This window comes from Amyelois transitella, chromosome 11, assembly GCF_032362555.1.
Source record: "Amyelois transitella isolate CPQ chromosome 11, ilAmyTran1.1, whole genome shotgun sequence".
NCBI lineage: Eukaryota > Metazoa > Arthropoda > Insecta > Lepidoptera > Pyralidae > Amyelois > Amyelois transitella.
Genome location: NC_083514.1, coordinates 2,332,223 through 2,353,186, shown reverse-complemented (window position 1 = coordinate 2,353,186; position 20,964 = coordinate 2,332,223). Strand labels below are relative to the sequence as shown.

Below are 20,964 nucleotides of genomic sequence, written 5' to 3'. Positions count from 1 at the left end.
GTACATACTAAATTCTAATAAGATACCGACATATTGATACCCTATTTCTTATTAGAGTTCACCAAACTACATACATCTTCATAAAGGCGCCAAGAAATGAATATAAATGCGTTAAAGCGTACCGAATAAGATGTGAGGAGGCAATTTGGATGGAAAATAAGACAGTTAACGTATAAAGTCACGTACTGAGTCGTTTGTATAGTGAAAACCTATATTTGACTTGGTTAAAAATGTGGTACTAGTAGCGCCATCTCTGGGCCAATAGCAAATATAAACAATATATGAATTTAACAATTTTAAACGATTTTGACGAACACCTTTCGTTTATATTGAAAAAGCATAAATTTCTTTTTAATGAATCAAAACCTCCTGGGAAATATTAAAAATGTTTATTAAAAAATTTGAAGATGAAAACAAATATCTTTTTATTGCCATCTGTTATCGAATAGGAGAACTAGTAGACTGTTTTATCGTCAGCTCCACTCTTGCGTAATACACGTTTAGTTTGTCAATGTGTGTGTATTTTGAACGTGGCGCTAAAATTCAAGTTGTTTTTGAATAGTTGTTTGTTTGTTTGTTTCGCCGCTATTTGGCAAGCGGCCCGGCGATGTGCATGACGTGGATAAGAATAAATCGATCTAAGAAAAGACTGGCCGTTTGACGAATGGCAAATGAATACCAAAAATAGTTGTCGTGCTGCGTTTTGTTTTAAGCGCCGACAAAAAACTCGCTATAATCAAAATGGAATTGAAAGATAAAACCATTTAGCTGAACGTATATAATAACATTAAGTCGAAGTGATGTTTTTGATTGAAAAATGTTTAAATATGTAGCGGGAGCGATGATTCGGCTCGACCGCCACCAAAGGGAAGATCTTCCGCCAGGCTAGGTGTTATGCCTGGGGAACCGGTCTTGGGGGGGAGTACTGTCAGCTCTGCACGATTTCTCCCGGCGCCAACAAGTCGACTTCGCTCTCTACTGTCTCGACTCACCGCAGACTACGAGCAACGCAACCGCTCACTCCTGACTCACTAGGACTTCGAGCAACTTCCGACGCACTGGAAGACAACTGGCACTTGCAAGCTACAACTGAAGCACAGATTGCACAGCAAGATCAAGACTTCAGACCTCCGGTCTTGGGGGGGAGTACTGTGGCGACATCTCTACGCCACTCGTCACAACATCCAATCTCACAACAACTGTCAATCGTCGCGAAGAAATTGACGCGCTCAACCAATAGCAGCGAAGAATCTAAGACGCGATTTCAGAGATTTCACGGATTGGAGCTATATATACAACCTCCGACACAACACCGTCGGAGCCGCGGTTCCCCAGGCATAACACCTAGCCTGGCGGAAGATCTTCCCTTTGGTGGCGGTCGAGCCGAATCATCGCTCCCGCTACAAATACATACAATCACGTCTATATCCCTTGCGGGGTAGAAAGAGCCAACAGTCTTGACTGACAGACCAGACCACGTTCAGCTGTTCGGCTTAATGATACGAGACCCATCTCATCAAAGGATAATTTCAAGTTTATAGGCCTATCCCTTAGTAGCCGTTTACGACATCCATGTGAAAAATATAACAAAGTGCGGGGAATGTGAAACGTTTTGTATAAAAGTATGTCAATTTAATATAAAAACCATTGCTATGCAAAACAATATGTCAAACAACATTTATCGCCAATTTTAATACAGCAATAAACTTTTGGACGTATCAAAGGTGCACTTTGTCTGTTTTGTAATTAAAAAAAAAGGCAGATGTTTTTTTTTATAAAAAAGGACAAAATATCGAAAGTAAAGAAGCCAAAAGGTGTTCAATTAACCATGAATTGGATTGTATTTACATACATATGACATGACCTCATTGTATAACATGACAAAATGTCTGTCCGTATGTATGACTGACTCAATGTAAAAGAATAAGGCTGACTTATTTCTACATATTGCCATTGTATGAGTTTCGATACTAGTATGGCATAAATAGATATCTTACTAGCATTTCCCGCAGCGTCGGTTTTCGGATTTTCCTGCAAAAATTAGCCGATGTTCGACCAAATTTTATCAAAATCGGTATATTTAGCCGTGAAACCGTATAAGACAGGCTCCATACTAACATGTTAATGGATATATGTATTGAAGCATGATTTCCATCAGTCAATTCTTTTTCCGTAGACTACTTATAATAAAACCACACCACGTCTTAATATATGGAAACTGAAGGTAAAAAAATTTACCTTTCAAGTCTCGTGGTTCTCAGATAGGCAACCGATCCGAAAATGTATGCTAATTTTTAGCAGCGTGGAAGATCTTATTTACTTCTTAAGCGGACCACAAGATTTAAAATTGCGAGCTAAATACATAATTATGATGTGAATTTACAAACAAGTAATGACATAAATATAATTCCCGGCACAGCATACAAATATGATCTTAAATTAATTCGACGAACGACCATTCAACATCTCATTACCGAGAGAAAATAAAATTCGCAAATTATTGCTAGCTACCTACCCAATTATAATAATTATTCAGAAATGTATGTCCGAATGTAAAATATTTTTGTACGCACGCAGAAATGAAATCGCCCCTGGCCATTTTTTGTACACGCAACCGGTACTTATAATTTAAAAAGTAAAAAAAAATAGCTACTGGCAGGCAAATCAGATAGTAAGCGATGCATGAAAAATGACTCCAGCATGTTTCTAATTAAAAAAAAAATAGTGACAATGAGAGTTCTCAATTTAAATTCAAAGTGCGCAAAAAACTGCGTACCCTTATTTTGTGTCACTGGCATGAAACAAAAGCGCGCGAAATTTGACTACGGAACGTCTTTTGATACAATTTGAAAGAGTGTAGTGAATCGAATGGCGGAGTTATATAAAAGATTTTTTTTCTGGACGTTAAAAAGTCCCGTAATATCGGGAGAGTAGTTTTGATTTTAATCAGTTTTTAACGGGAAGTTGTTTTTTTTTTTGCAAATGAAGTTTTTTTCAACGGAACAAAAATTATAATGTGACATTTTTATTAAGCCAAAAAAATAATATATATGGTAGGTACCTTTCAACCTGGTAAAAACTTAAATTCCGTAGGATTTGCGAAAATCCTGTATTCTCTTGTTGGTTAGGCTAAATCCGCGCGGGCGAACCAGCGGTTAAAAGCTAGTAGGTATTGCATAAATATAAAAGGTAATGTTATAAGGCCTCAATAAATTTAGACATAGGGTTAGACCGTTAGCAATAAACCTAGATAAGCCATGTGTTTGAATAGCAATAGGCAGATGTTTATACACTAGATTATCTACACGTCTAACATTTCCTATGCTAATGTTTTTAAAGATATACTGTTTAGTATTTTTTTTATTGGCAAGGTGTTTTCTGTTTTATCACCAGCTTTCCCTTTTAGATCTAAAGTGGCTATTTATTGTATCTAATCAATCGCATGCGATAGATTAAACGTTAAGAAGTTTATTTATAAATAATACAAGTATGTAACGAGTCGCTCGGTGACGACGGATCATTGTAACATGATTCGAAACTTACGAGATAAAATAAAGGTGCGTAACGTGCGCGTTTAATACATACCTGTATTATTTTATACAAACATATATACACATCTTTATCACTCGCGGGGTAGACATAGCCAACAATCTAAAAAATACTGATAGGGCTTCAGCTTCAGCTTCAGCTTTTTGGCTAAATGATTGAATTGTGATTAAATTAAAGAAGAATTCCAAGTGTATAAGCCTATTCCTTAGTCGCCTTTTACGACATCCATAGGAATGAGATGAAGCGGTCCAATTTTTTTTATTGTAGCCAAAAACCACATGGCACGTTATTTTATAAATAGTATGAATCAACACGAAATGTTAAAATCCAATGTTAATGTCCAAATAAGTGACAAGTAACATTGAATTGTTCACCGACATTACCCAGAAAAATTATCAAAAAATCGTTAATATATTAAAACCTCAAAATTAAATTGTACATAATAAAATTGTCATTTAATTACTTTATGTATTACTAAGATAGTTCGACGAATATTAAGAGATTTGACCTATTGCATATTGCGTTTTAATGTTAACAAAATACCAATAAATTGAATAAAAAATAAATAAATAAGCAAATCAAAAGTTCTTGTATTTCTTTTTGTAGATACTTCATATTCCATAGTTACAAAAATACTTACTTATACACGATTTCGCACTAAATATCACACTAACTGAAAATCTAATATTTCACTTAAAATCAGTTTGCATTCGTTGTCATATTCATTATGACTTTTCTAAACGTCTAAAATATTATAATTAAAAAGTTCTTTATTTAAAAATACCTCGTTCAAACTGGCAGCAAAGAAAAACAAAAATCCTTAAAACGAGCTACCTACATACTCGTAACAATCTATGCGTTATTTATTTTATTAATAACAAAACTAGACCATCTGCTCTCACCATAACTAATAAAACAGAAATAACAGTTGCAAAAAAACAAAAGAGTTACTACAATATAGGGTTGGCGATTCCCAGCAACGGAAAAAAACTAATTTCAATACCTTATCTGCATATTTCGCCGTTATTAAGACAATATCATTGCTCCATAGTGGCAACATCTGTTGTGTGACCCCTAGCTCCCTTTGTCTATGGCGACAAAGGTACGTTGACACAATTATGGGACCAGGGACCCCTTGGTTAAAACAAAAAATAAGATTTGCTCGAGGAACAGGTTTGAATTATCATCTGAAAGGGTAAAGTGAGATGTGAGTCGGTGAAGTGGTATTTGACAGGGCTGGCAAAACTTTAAGATGCCGTTAGTTAATTATTGAGTAAGAATTTTTATCGTACAAACAAACATTCATGTCGTCACGTCTATAATCCTTGCGAGGTTGACAGAGCCAACAGTTTTAAGAAGACTGGAAAGCCAAACTTGGCCTTCCAGTTATGGAATTGATATTTATATATATTAAATAGTAACAGGTTGCTAACCCATCGCTAGCCTGCTCTTTCGGGAATAAGGCGTCATATTATGTATTTAATACCTGAGTATTTATCCAACACATTGGTAACGTTATTTTAATGCCTCATCTCCTTTCCTATTTTGTAGATTTTATAAAGAATACCAGAGTATAATCTAAGATTTTATGTTATACTTACAAAAAAGAAATCTCAAAACCTATAACGTTTAAAATAGCGCATATTATGCATTTTTATTTCATTCTGAAACTGGCAAGTGACAGCCCTACAAACCACTCATATTTTAATTACGGCTTCCTCTTCCCTTCTCGAAGACATTGTACCCTGTTATAATTTATTCATTTTTCGTTTGAATTTATTCCAAAAGGCGACGCATGCAAATCAAATAAAATTAAAAGCATAGACAATGTACTTATTTTTTTTTTAATAATAAAATTTTGTTTGTCATTCCTGCCTTTCTCACAGGAACAGTATTATTTTTTCGGTGCTCGTGATTTTTTGAATTAAGAATCGTAAATTATTTTATTGTGTTTTATTTTAAGTAGGTACTCAGTAAAAACGATTTGTCATTGTAAATGCATCGTTGTTATCAAAAAGTATTTTTTGGATAATTTAAACAACTATAATTGATTTAAGTAAAATATAATATATTTTGTATTACGCTCAAAATTCTTTTATTTGTTTCCATAGTTGTATTTTTCAGTAAACTTAATTTTACAAAATTATACACTAAAATTTCGATGAGCGAAGCATATTTCAATACATGAAGGTTAATTAAATGGAATTAGGGAATGGGATGTACTGATCAGGTCTTTTCCTTGCGGTGCATAGCCGAAAAGTTTTTGGCCAAGAGTCTTAAAGTCTATTGCACATTCGTAGATCTGGAAAAGGCCTATGACAGAGTTGAGAGGAATGAATTGTGGTCAGCACTTTCTATACATGGGGTGAGCAGTCTCTTAATACGAGCACTGAAATCCTTATATGAGGATTCGAGTGCTTGTGTCAGGATAAACGGAGCGCACACTGAGTGGTTTAAGATTGAGAAAGGCGTTAGGCAAGGATGTGTTGCGTCACCGTGGCTGTTCAACCTATTTATGGATAGCTGTTTGACAGATTTGAAAGAGTCTAAAAGTGGATTAAGGATGAATGAGTTACTCGTCAAATGTCTGCTCTATGCCGACGATCAGGTTATACTGGCGTCATCAGCGGAGGAGTTACAGGAGATGGTAAACTGTATGCATGAAGCTTTAAAAGAGAAAGGAATGAAAGTGAACGTAAGTAAAACTAAAACACTGGTTTTTGAAATGGAGAAAGAAATGACAGCATGTAATATGACGGCCTCTGTGGCTCAGCGGTAGTATGCTTGTCTGTGACACTGGAGGTCCCGGGTTCGAATCCCGGCCAGGGCATGATGAGAAAAGAACTTTTTCTGATTGTCCTGGGTCTTGGATGTTTATCTATATAAGTATTATATTATAAAATATGGTATCGTTGAGTTAGTATCTCGTAACACAAGTTTCGAACTTACTTCGAGGCTAACTCAATCTGTGTAATTTGTCCCGTATATATTTATATTTATATTATATTTAATATTTTGATTGGAGGAGAAAAAGTGGAGCAAGTGAAAGAGTTTGTATATCTAGGATCAAAGTTTACATCAGATGGCAAGTATGATAGTGATATTGAAAGGAGAGTGAACGCGGGGAACATGGTGAATGGAGCTTTGCATGCCTTTATGAGCAGTCAGAAACTATCCAAAAAGGCTCGACTGGCTGTGCACAGGGGCGTGTTGGTCCCGACATTAATGTATGGGAGTGAAAGTTGGGTATGGCAAAAGAAGCATGAAAGCAGAATAAATGCAGTGGAAATGAGAGCGTTAAGGAGTATGATGGGTGTGAAATTGAGTGACAGGATAAGGAACAGCGTGATAAGGGAATGTTGTGATGTGAAAGAAGATGTAGTTACAGGAATAGAAAAGGGTATGTTGAGATGGTTCGGTCATGTGGAGAGGATGAATGAAAGCAGGTTGACTAAGCAGATATACAAGGAGAGTGTGGAGGGAAAGGTCGGAGTGGGAAGACCTAGACGAACGTATCTTGATCAAATTAAGGACGTCCTGGTAAAGGGTCAGGTCAAAAGTACCCGAAACCGCCGAGCTTGTATGAAGAGAGTTATGAATGTGGACGAAGCGAAAGAAGTATGCAGAGATCGTGGCAAGTGGAAAGAGGTAGTCTCTGCCTACCCCTCCGGGAAAGAGGCGTGATTTTATGTATGTATGTATGTAAGGTTAATTAAAAGATGGAATTTTAAATTTTTACATACGTACTTACTTACATATAATCTCATTTACATAAAGATGTAAATGAGATTTTATGTAAGTTATCTAATACTCTAACTATTCTACATTGTAAAGACAATGTAGAATAGTTAGTTTTTTTTTTATTATTAAATAATTAATATAAGTTTTTATTATTTAATTAGGTATATGAATTTTTAAGTACAGTTCAGAAATTGTGATGGTCCCTTTTTTTACAATGTTATTTGTAATTTTTTTTCACTCGTGCAAGTTGCCATTATTTTGGGGACTGTAACATTCATAAATTTAAAGAGGTACCTTGATGATGATGGTAGGTATTGAATAGGTAGGTATAGGCACCTATAAAACTCTTCAATAACTACTCGTATTTTTTTGTTTTTTTTTTTTTCATGCAGTTATTTAATTTTGATATAGTATTCATATTTTTTTTATCGTAATCCAATTACTTACCATATCATCGCCGTTACGTTCTGTAATGCCTTTTATTGACAAAAATGTTTCATACACAACATTTTTATTGTTCAATTAATATTTATTTACAAGTTCATACAACTTTCACCGTGTATATTATCGTAAGTACTTGCAATTTTATGACGAGGCCTCAGGCACTATTTAGCATCCGATCCGAACGAACACCTTTAGAATCGTTATTGTAATAAACGGCATTTTTAATTTGCACTTCACTTTATTTTTTATTGTTGTGTAAATACATACATACATATAGTCACGACTATATCCCTTGCGGGGTAGACAGAGCGAACTGTCTTGAAACGACTGACGTTCAGCTTTTTGGCTTGATGATAGAATTGAGATTCAAATAGTGACAGGTTGCTAGCCTATCACCTAAAAGAAGAATCTCAAATTTATAAGCCTATCCCTAGGTCGCCTTTTACGTCATCCACGGAAATGAGAGGGAGTGGTCCTATTGTTTTTTATCGGTGCCGGGAACCACACAATATTTTATAGAAGCTCACTTAACTTAACCCGATTTAAGAACTAACTAAAATCAAAATCAAGTAAGATGTTTAATTTCTTATACCTATTATTTTTACTACGCTTTTTAAAGCAAAGAAGCACATCGCCCTCTTCGCATAGTGCCACCTTATTTATGTATATATTTTTCCCTTCAAGTTAGTACCTACATAAAGTATTTAGTACATAAGACGTCGGTACCGTTAACAAATCTAATAATGCGCGATAACAAGCCGGGGAGACTGGGCCCGATTTGGAAAAACTTCAACTTTATTGGGGAGAGAGATTGGTACATTCGTGTACAAAAAAAGACATAAATTTTGTAAAAAGTATATTTTCATTTTTATTTTAGAATATTTTAATGTATATAAGAAGATATACAAGGAGAGTGTGGAGGGAAAGGTCGGAGTGGGAAGACCTAGACGAACGTATCTTGATCAAGTTAAGGACGTCTTGGTAAAGGGTCAGGTCAAGAGTACCCGAAACCGCCGAGTATGCATGAAGAGAGTTATGAATGTGGATGAAGCGCAGGAAGAAGAGATCGTGGCAAGTGGAAAGAGGTAGTCTCTGCCTACTCCTCCGGGAAAGAGACGTGATTTTATGTATGTATGTATGTATGTATATATTTTCCGCATAAAAGTTTTTATAAACTTTTTGTGGAAGACCCGACTAGGTGCTTCTTCAGTAGAATCTATCGCTATTTTAATCTCAATTCCATTTTCTAGCCATACACCTGAATGTTGCCTTTCAGTCTTTTCAAGACTGTTTGACTCTGTCCATCTTGCAAGGGGTATAGACGTGACTATAATTAATGTGTTTTATAAAAATTAAAATTTTACAGTTAAAGACTCTTTATTTGATTTACCCGTTCCTGTAATTTTATGAACATTATATTCCTAAATTTGTTAGGTACATAACCTTAATTACAAAATATTTTTTTGTGCAAAGAAGGTCTCGGGTTAACGTTTGCCTCGATGTGACGCTTTGTGATGTCCCTCAAATTTTATATATATATATTTATCATATATTATATATAAATCTAAATATTTTGTACATTACAATAAGTTGAAAATCACTACATAGTATAAAACAAAGTCGCTATTTTAGTCTGTTTGTCTGTATGCTTAAATCTTTAAAATTACGCAACGGATTTTGATGCGGTTTTTTGTAACAGGTAGTGATTCAAGAGGAAGGTTTTTATGTACATAATAACATTTATAATTTTGCACCCGTGCGAAGCCGGGGCGGGTCGCTAGTTCATTATAAAAAAGGATTTTTTTTTTATTTTCTTTTATATATTTTTACTTACTTTAGAAACACTTTCATGCCAGACTGTACTTTCTCCTGTCCCTCCAGATCTTAGTTCATTTTCTTACCCTCCGTTTGAAATCTCATATGCGTTGGGGTCCAATACATTTCTAATATATATTTAGGGGTTGGTAATTTTTCTATCTCGTTTCGTCAATGCTCCAACGAGCGAATTTGAATTTAAAAAGGATTTTGAAAAATCTCGAGGGGAGAAATGGGGGGGCCATGGCTTTTGGAAAGCAGTAAATTTTATGTTGATTACTGATTGAAGATTTTGCTGGTTGAAAATGTAATGAAAGTTCTTAATAAAGGAAATAATACAGCATGGTACTTAGAAGAAAGGAATAATTCTATTTATATGAATGACTAGCTGTGCCCGCGACTCCGTCCGCGTGAAATAGTTATTTTGGGCGTCATTGAAGCCCTCAAGGGTGAAAAATTTTCCACGTTTTTATTTCCACATTTTCCATTATTTCTTCGCTCTTAATAGTTGCAGCGTGATGTTATAAAGCTTATAGCCTTCCTCAATAAATGGTCTATTAAAAAAAAAAAATTTCAATTGTAACTAGTAGTTCCTGAGATTAGCGCGTTATAGGTAACTAGTTGATGATAACTATACCTTCTTACTTCTTTTTATAGTCCTGTTACATTCACATCTTTGTAAAGAAAAGTCTGGGGCAAACATTTCTTTTTTAATTATTATGTGTAATAAAAATTAATGAATAGAAAAAAAAAAATTATTGAGCGAAAATGAATCTGTTTGAAATATATTTTATTTTTCTTATATTTTCGAATGATGTTCAAACGACAATTCTGTATTTAGAAAGTTAAGAAGCGTCTCTGGTACCTTCATCACCTTTGCAGAGGAACTTAACTCATATTGGATCATATCCTTGTGGTTCCCGGCACCATCACAAAAAAGAATAGGACCACTCCATCTCTTTCCCACGGAAATCGTAAAAGGCGACTAAGGTATAGGCTTATAAACTTGGGATTCCTCTTTTAGGCGATGGGGTAGCAACCTGTCATTATTTAAATCTCAATTCTATCACTAAGCCAAACAGTTACAGGCCTATCAGTGTTTTCAAGACTGGTGGCTCTGTCTGCCCCGCTAGGATATAGACGTGATCATATGTATGTATGTATGGATCATGTCACATCCTACTCTACTAGACCGAATGACCCCAATATCTGACCGACAAACATCAGTAAAACTAAAATGGCTGGTCTATCCTAACGGCCCTGACCCTTGGAGACTGATATCGATTTTTTAAACACCATTGATGGCTGATGAGGGTGAGTGAAATGGGGTTGATACCCCCTGTAACTAAATGTATATAGTGTGTGTTCTGAAGCCGCGTAATATGGGGTCAGATGTTGGCCAAATCTTTGGGCCAGCGTTGGCCAAAGCCGGCCTATTTGGATTTTAAAAAGAATCGTGTATACTATCGTAACGCAAGCAATCTCAACTTATATTATACTAGCGGCCCGCCCCGGCTTCGCACGGGTGGACATATTTTTGTGGTTTTTTTTGAAATAAACAAAGAGTAAAAACAAATTTATGCCTATGTCACTTTTGAAGGTCTATTCTATATCTGTGCCAAATTTTATCAAAATCGGACCAGTAGTTTTTGAGTTAATTCCTCACAAACATACAAAAATACAAATCTTTCCTCTTTATTATTAGTGTGGATTAGTGTGGATGTGGATGTGGAAATGCGAAAGTAAGTTTATTTATTGTCTCTTTACGCGTTATCTGTCGATTTTTTTAAATTGATTGCATAAGTTTATATAATTAAATTTGGGAAAGAATGGTTGAATGTACTTTTCGTCCCGCAAAAAACTATAGTTCCCGCGGGATTTCCGAAAAACCTGTATACTTTAGTGGGGGCCCTTAATTCGCGCGGGCGAATCTGCGGGTAGTACCTAGCTAGTAGCTATATAAACGCTAAGAAGATCTAGTTTAACTTTACATCTTTCTGTTTTTTTTTAAATGTTCTTCATTTTCGTTTTTTACATCTTCCTTTTTTTAATGTTCCTTTGTATATAAGTCATATTAACGTTCTTAAAATTTGCGTATATAGAAAAGTCAGTCACTTGTAGATTAACAAAGGTACAAATATAATTTCATTGCAGCATTTATGAATATTTTTACAACGCTTACAAAATGTAACACTAAACGAATTGGAATAAAACTTTACATACGTTACGTTCGGCGGACACTCAAAAGTTATATAATATGGTCTTTAAGAATAAAGTAATTCTCTACAATTTTCACTTTCAATAAGACCCTAGGCGCTGATTTATAAATGTCTGCATGCGACATCCCAACTCGGAAACTTCACGAGGAATTATTGTTTGAGATTGTTTTTAATGGCTTTACTTTCTTGATTTTTTTTTCCATCGATAAAATTTAATTTGGCGAAATCCTGAAGTTATTACAGGAAGTTAAAAACTCCTATCACGCATCAAGAATTTTCAATTGAGAATGTATTTTTGGATGACTTCCTCAAAATGGAAGCGATAGCTCATAATAAGTTCTAAGTTGTAAAAATAAGCGCACACATTTCACATAATACATACTACATATAATCACGTCTTTATCCCTTACAAATAGACAGAGCCAACAGTCTCCTCAAGACTGAAAAACTAGGTTTAGCTGTATAGCTTAAATATGAAAATGAGATTCAAATTGCTAATACATCGCCTAAAAGAAGAATCCCACGTTTATGAGCCTATCCCTAGGTCGCCTTTTACTTCACCCATGGAAATGCCTAAAAAAAATTTAACATTCCACACGTTTATCCCTTTTACATATCATTCACATACATATGTGGTTCATCACAATTTTATAACCCGAAGTGAAAAATTTCGCAGTTGGCGTAACATCTTTTTAATTAATCATTAACGCTAATCTGGTACAGAAAATTTTTTTATCAAATATATATAAGCATATAATTATAATTCTTTTAATTATTGTCTAACAAATAAATAAAATCATGAATACATATTGCAAAAGTTAATCAATGAAAGAGTTTGATTTTTTTTAGACTAGCAACGTCTTTATTTGAATTTGGATTCTATTATTGATAGCTGATTAATGTAATTCGGTCATATGACTATTGTCTCTCCTGTCGTCTAAATACTATTCATACCTAAAAATCTGAATATAGCTAGCACATACATTTATGTGCACAAAAATTATACAGAAAAAATTGTACATAGCGTTAACAAAGAAAAATAAATAGCCCACCAATCTCCCCATAGTCGTTGTTAGGAGGAAAATCGTTAGCTATTATTTGCATTTATTATTGGGGCTTTGAGGAAAAGAAAATAATTAAAGGAATATAGCGGTCGCGTGCCCACTTCTCGCAGGATTCGTATTTATCAAGCTGTAGGGTTTGCAAAAAAATCATTGTATACCTACATAATATAATAAGACAGTGAAAATCGAGAGGCTGTACATAATTTTTTTTAAACACAAAACATGAACAGAACCCTATATTTTGGCCCCCTTTGATATTAATATTTTCTAATAACGCTACCTAGCAAAATTTTCGGTGGTTCTAAATCCTCATTGTGACAGCAATATTTAGCACCCATCAAATCCGAAAGAGGCGTGATTTTATGTATGTATGTATGTAAGTTTGTGTACGTTGATTCTGCCTACCCCTCCGGGAAAGAGGCGTAATTTTATGTGTGTATGCAAGTTTGTGAGAAAACTTTTTAACTGCGGTGATTTTAATTGCGTAAAAATTGAAAACGATCGGAGATGTCATAAAAGCGACCAAGTGATAGGCTTATTGTCAGGAAAACGACCCGCCGAACACCTCTCCTCCTGTACCTCGTCTGCGCAAACACGACATGATAAGTATTTGACTAAGAAGAAGAAGATAGGCTTATAATTTTGGGTTTCTTCTTTTAGGCGATAGGCTTGTAACCTGTCACTTTTTGAATCTCAATTCTAGCATTAAGCCTAACAGCTAAACGGGGCCTGTCAGTCTTTCAAGACTGTTGGCTCTGTCTACCCTGGATGGGATATAGAAAATATTATATGTATGAATGTAACACTGTAACGTCAGGTTAAGAATACCTAAAATTTTTTTCCTTTGTGGGTAGGCAGAGCACAAAGTTGTTTTAATTTGAGCTGCATTTGTTTTTGTTTTTAAAAATAGTAAACACACAAAATAGCTTTAAATAATTAACTATTCTTGCTGCCAAACTCACCTGCTCTCATTTCATAGTCATTCCTTGGCATTTCGCTTGGGTATTTTTATTTATTCATATCTGGAAGTTCATATATACATATTTTTACATAATGGATGCACAACTCTCAAGTAATTTGGAAGACCTTGAGAAATTCTTCACTTCCCGCATGGCAGAGTATGACAGGAAGTTAGAAGGGATGAAAACTGGACCTGCTGCCAATCCTGATATTGCCACATTATCCCGTGAGTACACTGAATTTAAATCTGTCATCTGGGGTGCCATTACAAGAATAAAAACTCAGTTGGAACTATTAACACTGGCACAGGACAGGCATGAGATGGTAATGCGTAGAAAAGTGCTTCTGTTTCATGGGCTTCCCGAGGAGAAGAATGAAAATCTTAATGACTCAATTCTTCGAGTCATCTCTGTCAAACTGAAGCTACCAGACTTCCCACAGGACAAGCTACAAGCCTGCCACCGTCTTGGCTCCCCTGGTACTAAACCCCGCCCTGTGCTCGTTAGATTTACTGCTATGGAGCACCGTCACCATGTTTGGGATAACAAAACAGGTCTTAAAGGTTCTGGTATTACTATGTCAGAATTTTTGACTAGGCCAAGGCATCTGGCTTTCACCACCGCTCGTAAGCATTTTGGAATCAAGAGCTGCTGGTCAGTGGAGGGAAGAATTGTTATTCTGCTTCCCGATAAGACAAGGCGCAAAGTGGATACATTGGCGGAGGTAAAGAAACTGATAGAAGGTTATCCATCGGCCACCGGAATGACTGGCACCGGCGGTACCGAGAGTTCACAGCAGGTCTATAGGAAAACCCGGCGCCATAAGTGATTTACTTCGTCTGTGCATCAGTTTTCTTTTACTCGACCCAATTGGCAACTTTTACTTGTTGCATTTCTATATTTTATTCATCTGTTTTGTTTATTTTTCTCCATGTGGGTGGTTCTTGAATACCTTTGTAAATTTTAAATTTACGTCGTAGTAGGTAATTTTAACTTTTATTGCTACGGGCACGGTACCTTTAAATATTTTTATTTTATAATTTATTTCACTTTTACCGATTCACTAATTAAAGTATTGTTTCTACTTTGTTTACAATCCGTGACGTTTAGTTGACAGTGACATGCTTTTTAACCGACATGTCATTTTTTTATGTTTTCTTCCTTTGCTTTTTTTTTTTTTCAACTGAGGCAATGAATGTGTTTTTTTTTTTTTTGTATATTTTGTTAAGTCTCTTTCAACATACCCGTGAGGTTTTGGTGAGTTTGGCAGCCCGCAATGTTTTAGGGTTTTTATTATTTTATTTTTGCTTTCGTTATTTCTGATTTATATTTTATTATTATATATTTTTGTTTATTTTTTATATATTTTATCTAGCATGGCAGATGATATCCTTATTGACCTTGATGACAGCTTTTTCAGTTGCTCCTCACCTGATAGTTTTGTCAGCGCGGGAGGTAACGAGTCCTTCACGTGTGCTTCTGACAGTCACGGTCTACATGACCAACTCTCCTCCCTTTTTTCCATTTACCCTCGTAATCTCAATCTTGCACATATCAACGCCCAAAGTGTTCCTGGACATTATTCTGATATCATCGCGTCTTTTGATTGTGCTCATCTTGACGCTTTGTTGATTTCCGAATCCTTCCTTAAGCCTTCTCTCCCTTCTTCTCACTTCGTCATACCAGGTTTTATTTTGTTGCGCAATGATAGAGTGGGTAGGCAATGTGGCGGTGTTGCGATCTATCTACGTGATAATATTCCTTATCAACTGCTTAGCGCCTCTCCTGCTCACTCTGAATCTGAACACCTTTTTATTGAAATAAATCTACACCATACAAAAATACTTATAGCGGTTTACTACAGTCCAAGCCTTCGCATTGATTATTTTGATTCCCTAGACAATCTCCTCAACGAATTTTGCCCTAATTATGAGCATGTAATTCTGATGGGTGACCTAAATACATGCCTCGTCAAAAATGACTTACGGACTCATCGACTTCAAGACCTTTTAACATCTTTCAATCTTCACATTTTACCTCTTTCGACTACCCACCACGTGCCTAATCGTAAACCCTCTCTCCTTGACCTTATAATTGTATCTTCCTGTGATTTGGTGGCGTGTCATGGTCAACTTACTGCCCCTTTTTCTTATCATGACCTCCTTTATTTATCTTATTGTATTTCTCCCCCTAAGAGGATTCCTCATTATATTTTCCGTCGTAATTTTAAGGGTATAAACTTGGAGAAATTTCATCAAGAGGCTATGAATATTGACTGGTCTCCTATTTATAACAGTGATAATGTTGATGCGAAGGTGGAATGTTTTAACAATGCTGTGGTTAAGATTTACAATCTACATGCTCCCCTCAGACGTATTAAGGCTAAACGAAACCCTGCACCGTGGCTTTCTAGCGAAATCAAAGAAACTATGGCACGAAGAGATAAAGCCAAGCGCAGGTATAAGCGTCACCCGACGGGACACAATCTCTCGCTTTTCAAGGTCCTTCGCAATCGCTGCAGTCGTATGTGTAGGGATGCTAAAAGAAATTATTTTCATGATTCTCTCGTTGGTCGTAGCCCTGCTGATGTGTGGAGGTTTCTTAGATCTGTCGGTATTGGCAAATCTTCGGTTCTCGATCACAGTAACTTAGACCCAAACGACATTAACAGACATTTTTCTCTTCCGCCTGTTTCTCTGTCTTCTGCCTCTAAATCTGACACTTTGAATCAACTATCCAAACTTCCTGTTCCGCCTTACCCTGCCTTTGAGTTTTCATGTGTTACTGAGGATGAAGTTGAAAGATTTATTTTTCATGTCACTTCTAACGCGGCTGGGGATGATCAGATCTCTGCAAAAATGATAACGCTCCTTCTCCCTGCTATTCTTTCTGTTGTTACTCATATAATTAATTTCTCCCTAACTTCCGGATATTTCCCTGCGTCTTGGAAACTAGCTCATGTCATTCCCTTACCTAAAGTCTCTAATCCTTCATCACTTTCACAGCTTAGACCTATATCTATCTTACCCTTTTTATCTAAAGTTTCTGAGCTGATTGTTCAAAGGCAGTTCTCTTATTTTTTAAATCATAACAACATAATTAGTCCTTTTCAGTCAGGTTTCCGTGCGGGACATGGTACTGTGACGGCTTTGCTTAATGTTACCGATGACATCCGCTGGGCTATGGAAAACAAATCCCTAACTTTGATTGTACTTCTCGATTTCAGCAGTGCCTTCAACTCTGTTGATTTTGATATCCTTCTCGGAATTCTCCGGTCTATTAACGTGTCACCTGTTGCTCTTGCCTGGTTTTCTTCCTACCTTCGGGGTCGCTCGCAGTGTGTTCGCCTCGGAGAGATCTCCTCTGACTGGCGTGAGCTCAGTGCTGGTGTACCCCAGGGTGGTGTCCTTTCTCCTTTGCTTTTCTCTGTGTTTATTAATACTGTTACTAATATTCTATCTTCTAGTATACATCTCTATGCAGACGACTTGCAGCTTTACCGGCATTGCTTGGTTGATGAGGTTGAGACAACTGTGGCTTCCATGAATGATGACTTATGCAAGCTGAGTCGCTGGGCTAGCTCCTTTGGGTTATTAATAAATCCATCGAAATCTCAGGCTATGCTCATTGGTGGTAAGCATCTACGCAGTCGTATTGACCTGTGTGACTTACCCCCATTACTTCTGGATGGTTCGGTTATAGCTTTTGCGGAATCTGCGAAGAACCTTGGTGTTATTTTGGATTCTACACTTAGCTGGTCGAAGCACGTTCACGAGGTTAGTCGCAAGGTACACTATTCCTTCCACACTTTGAAGTGTCTCCAAAATTTTTTGCCCTTTCAAACTAAAGTTTCCTTATGTCAATCCCTCATTCTTCCTCTCCTCGACTACGCTGACGCGTGCTTTTTGGATGCTACCGAGGAACTCCTTGATAAACTGGAACGTCTACAGAATTTGTGTATCCGATTCATTTTTGGCCTCAAGAAGTACGATCACGTCTCGGAGTTTCGCAGGCAACTAAACTGGCTGCCCATTCGTTTGCGTAGAAATATGAGAATACTTTGCCTTCTTTACAATACTCTCTATAATCCTGCATACCCCTCATATCTGCGCAACCGCTTCTCCTTTGTTTGTCCTGTCGATACTCCATGCAGGTCTCACCGTAGGACCATGCTTAAATTCCCTACGCATCGTTCGGCCACTTTCTCCAACTCCTTCTCTGTCCATGCTGTTAGATTGTGGAACTCACTGCCTCCTGAGATACGTGACTCTAAATCACTGTCCCAATTTAAAAAATTAATTAAAATTTATTACCTCTCCAAGCCTTGCTAATTTGGTATATATTGTATTTACTTTATGTAAGTTTATTTTTTTTGTATTTATATATTTATTTTATTATATTTTATTTATGTATTTGTTTATGTATGTCTATTATTAGTTGTGTGAGTGGAGTACACGCCTGTCACCCTTTCCATCACATCTCCTGTCTCGGGTCTGCTGGAAGAGATTTCTTTTGAAATAAGCAGAACCTTTGTAATTTTGTTTCTTGTGTTTATCAGTCTCGATGTTTTCTGTGTACATAAATTAGTAAATAAATAAATAAATAAATAAAATCAACAAGCCATCATGAAGGCGCAATGAATGTGGAAAGCGAATAAAGTACTTACTATACAGGGATCGTAGCAAATGAAAATATGTAGTCTTTGTCAACCCCTTCGATAAAGAGACGTGATTCTATGCAGATACTATCCCGGACAGATCTTCAAAAAATTAAGGTAAATTACCTTCATATTAAAATTTAAAAAAAAAAATATATATATATATATAATGATTTTTTTGCAAACGCTCCCAGCTGAATTTAAGTCGAAAATTATTTGGCTAAACATTCGGCCACCCCAAAAAAGAGCATTTTCTTTTCCAATCTGCCATTGCAATTATGGAAATCAAACAATGGGCCACTGTTAACCTAAAATATATAAGAACTTATTAAATTACCTGATAACATCCATAATATTATAAAGCTGAAGAGTTTGTTTGTTTGAATGCGCTCATCTCAGGAACTACTGAAAAATTCGTTGAAAATTTAATTTTGCGTTGAATAGACCATTTATCGAGGAAGACTTAAGCTATAAGGAGCAATAACGGAATATGTGAAAAGGAACGGGGAAAGTTATTCATCCTTGAGGGCTTCAATGATGCCCAAAATAACTATTCCACGCGGACGAAGTCGCGGGCACAGCTAGTTTAGTAATACGTAGTGAAGTAGAAATATTTTACGCTCAGAAAGTTAGTGATATCGTTTCTCAACTACCCACTTGACTTTATTTATCTATGTCGTGTATTGTGTTCTGAGACGATATATAAATACTTGACTTTAATAATTAATAATATGTTTATACAATATCGTAAAAGACGACTGATGGATGGGCTTGTAAACTTGGATTAATCGCTTTGGGCGTCGGGCTGGCAATCTGTCACTTCTTGATTTTCGATTAAATCATTTAGCACAGCTATTGAATATGGCCTATCGATCTTTGTGGGACTGTTGGCTCTGTCTACCCCCCTTGAGGATGTGGACATGATGGTATGTATGTTATGTTTAGTGATTAGGTTTTTGTTGGAATGTCGGTGGGTAGATGATGTTGGAGGAAGTGGCCAAGTTCCTGGAGTTTCTGATTTTAATCATTATGTTGTAGTGTCAGTGTCAGTTACCATTTTATTATATGCATGATTTTTGTATTGATCCTGGTGTCGCTGTGATGAGTTCGTCGGTAACCGTGATTATCGTCGTAGGTCGTGAATCTATAAAAATCTTTCTGACTTTTACCTACTTCTTACATCATTTAAACCACGGACTACCTTACGGGGTATCCTTAAGTAGCCGTCAACACCAATAATACTGATACGTGTTTAGATACTGTCATATTTTTTTTAGTAGATACCCTTTTTCATCACTCTATTAAAATTTTTATTATACCAAGTATTATTACATTGTGACAACAGTTTTGTTATGTATTTGCAGCACACTCAATGTTAGATAATACAGTAATCTGTGTTTACGTTATTGGTTTTGCATTTACACATACGTGTTATAGATGTAAACTGTACATGATAAATATAATGTAAAACTGTTTGTAAACAAATAAAGAGAAAAAAAAAAAAAAAAAAAAAAAGAAATCTTCTTCCTCCTGACTTAAGTCTCAGTTGCATCCTCACCACTCTGGAGAGGAGCCTGGGGAATGACTATGAATAGATTGGGTAAGTCAGGTTTTTCCAAGACTCACATCTGACCTCCGCAACCTTTGCAGGAGAACCTAACCCTAAACTGTACATAACTTCGTAAATACTCGTAGTCATTGGTAATGGCCGAGTTGGGATTCGAACCTGTGCCTTTCTGCGCATCATGCATTTCAACCGGACAACTTACCAATTCGACCATCGACGCTCTCAACTTATTAAAGAAATATTGTTTTATTAAGTAATTAAGTCAATAAATTATCAACACTTAAATAAAAAGTTCATGTGTTAAAGTGTAACTGACAGACACAGACAACTACAACAGAAATTACCATTTATGTAGGTAGGTAGGTACTGTCACTATCAAAACATTTCAAGGCGCGTTGGTGTGAAGCGATTTTTTAATACTTAATTCTTTTTTTCATAACAAATATTCATTGGTTCCTCAGCATTACATTCAAAATCATTTCCTTATAAAAATTTAGGCCCAGAATAAACAATTACTGATACTTACATGACAAACTTTGTTAAATACGAGTAATTTCGAAGTATATACATACGAGTATGTGTGCATCGTGATACGAGATTAATTTATTTATAAAAACATACATACGTCTGATCACGTCTTTATTCCTTATGGGGTAGACAAAGCCAACAAACAGTCTTGAAAAGACTTAAAGAACACGTTCAGCTTTATGGCTTACTAATGGAATTGATATTTAAATAGTGACAGGTTACAAGCCCATCGCCTAAAAGAAGCATCCCAAGTTTATTAGCCAACCCATAGTCGCCTTGTACGACATCCATGGGAATGGAGATGAAGTAGTATTATCCAAAAGTGCCGAAAATCACACGGCACTTTATTTATATATATTTTATTGTACAAAATGCAAAGAATTTGTAAAATTGAAGATATACTTAGGTGACATTATTTATA

At 35.9% G+C, this 20,964-nt stretch overlaps 1 long non-coding RNA gene across 1 annotated transcript in view; it reads right to left on the bottom strand.

Annotated features, from left to right (window-relative positions):
* LOC132902254 (uncharacterized) overlaps window positions 1–14,895 on the bottom strand; it is a 39,800-nt gene extending 24,905 nt beyond the window's left edge. The window contains exon 1 of the long non-coding RNA XR_009657068.1: window positions 13,795–14,895. This is a non-coding gene — a long non-coding RNA (uncharacterized LOC132902254). The remainder of the gene's footprint in view (window positions 1–13,794) is intronic.
* Between the last annotated feature and the right edge of the window lie 6,069 nt (window positions 14,896–20,964).